At 34.1% G+C, this 2,280-nt stretch overlaps 1 pseudogene; it reads left to right on the forward strand.

Moving 5' to 3' along the window:
- The first annotated feature begins 919 nt into the window (after positions 1-919).
- On the forward strand, positions 920-1,462 carry LOC144292081 (UMP-CMP kinase pseudogene; annotated as a pseudogene).
- The last annotated feature ends 818 nt before the right edge of the window (positions 1,463-2,280 follow it).

Here is a 2,280-nt window from a genome sequence, read left to right on the forward strand (position 1 = left end):
CTAAAGGAAAGTATCTGAATAATATCTCATCAATGGAGAATATTGATACAAATACAAATTATAAAAATAAACCAAATGGATGTTCTGGGTTTGAAGAGTATAACAAATGAAATAGAATGGCTTCTGAATGGCAGAAGATTTAGTGAACTTGCAGGAAGGTTAATAGAGAATATCTAATCTGAAGACCAGAAAATAAAAAATGAAGAAAAAAAAATTTAAATCTTTGAAATCTGTGAGATACCACTGAACGTATCCACATACAAATCTTGGGAATAACAGAAGGTGAGACAACAGAGAAAGAATACTTGAGGAAACAGTGGCCTAAACTCAAATGTGATGAACACTGTTACTCTACACATACAAAAAACTAAAAAAAAAATCTCCAGGTAGGAGAAATTAAAAAAGATTCAGTCCTAGACACATCATAATAAAACCATCAAAAACTAAAATCTAATAGAGAATCTTGAAAACACCAAGGGTAATGAGACTCTTTATATACAAGGAATCCTCAATAAGATTAAGAGATGATTTATCATAAGAAGCCATGGAAGAAAGAGACAGTGGAATCGCATATTTGAAGAGCTGAAGGAAAAGGATCACCAACCAAAAATTTAATATCCAGCAAATCTGTGTTTCAAAGGTGGAGTAGAAGTTACAACTTTACCAGATAAACAAAATTGAGAGGTTTTGTCTCAGATTTGGTTTACAAGAAAAAATAAAGGCAGTTTTTCTGGTTGAAATAAAAGAACATTAGATAAGAATTTAAACTCATGTAAAGAAATAATAAAACCAGGGTTGATGAACACGTGGAGATTCAGGGGGAGACTAGCCTGGAGAGGGCATGGAAGTTCTGAGCCCTTGTGCTATGCATCTATCTGGCAGTTCCTGAGTTACATCTTCTTTACAGTAAACCAGTGATATGAAATATGACTACACACAACTTTCTGCAGGAGAACTTCTTCATGATGAAAGGAAGAACCCAGATTCACAGTATGGTGACCTCACTATAAAGTATATTAAAGACTGAAAGATCATGCCAGTTGAGATAACCATCAGTTCAACTTAAAGAGAGTAATGGATCAGACAATGGCTGCCATTGATCAGAAGAATAAATTCTTGATTGATGGGTTTCCAAGAAATCAAGACAATCTTCAAGGTTGGAACAAGACCATGGCATGGACAGGAAGGCAGATGTGTTTTTCATTCTGTTTTTTTTTTTTTTTTTTTACTGTAATAATGAGCTCTGTATTGAACAATGACCTGAGGGGAAAAAGTAATGTAGAACTGATGACAACAGAGAGAGCTTGGAAAAGAAAATTCAGACCTATCTTCAGACAACCAGGCCAGTTATTGACTCATCTGAAAAAAAAAAAAAATGAGGAAAGTCAAGAAAATAGATGCCTCTAAGTCTGTTGATGAAGTTTTTGATGAAATTGTAAAGATTTTTGACAAAGAAGGCTAATTTAAACATGAAAATTTAAACATGAAAGCATCCTTGAAATCATGGTTGAATGCGGCCTTGAGAGCTGTTATTACAACTCTTTTTGAAGGCGATTTTAGTCTCTCATAATTACATCTCAATTAATGACTGGAAAGAACACAGCAAGGCAAATTAAATTTCTTATCTTAGATTTTTTTTTTTTTTTGTTATAGGAGTAGACAGTAAATTCAGGCCTAACTTCAACTTAAATATGGCGCTCCCAAAACAAAGAGGATATCAGCCAGTTCTTTCTTTTTACTCAAAAAAACATATCCCTTTTATAGTTTGTGCCCTCTGCCCTCTGTCCCTCTGTGAACAAAACTGTTTCATATGTGTGTATATCCCCTTAATAATTACACATGCTAGAATTAGGAATTCCCCACTTCCTCATTTTCTTGCAGGTTTTAAATTTCCAGCTCATTAAATGAATGTGTGGACTTTTTGTGTAGTCAGTTCTTGCAAAATGTGTTTTTAGCAAACAAGTACATAAAATGAAGCCCTAGAAGTATTTTAGTATTTATCAAATCATTGACCATTTCCTATAGAAAAGTAAGAAAACTTAGGCTTTGTTCTTTGTTTTGCTACAACTTACACAAAGTTGTTTGACAGAGCATCTTCTTTGCTTCCAAGGATTGGAGTGGAGTCCCTGGAGGTTTAGAGACAGACAGAATTGTCAGCTTTATTATTATGAATCTGAGGGCAAAGGGCAACGATCACATCTAATGATGTGTGTTCCTGTGCTCTGTTATAGAGTCTTATTAATGACTCAATTTATCTTAACAAAACTCCTAGCAGTGGGA

Source organism: Canis aureus, chromosome 21, assembly GCF_053574225.1.
Source record: "Canis aureus isolate CA01 chromosome 21, VMU_Caureus_v.1.0, whole genome shotgun sequence".
In the NCBI taxonomy this organism is placed as follows: Eukaryota; Metazoa; Chordata; class Mammalia; order Carnivora; family Canidae; genus Canis; species Canis aureus.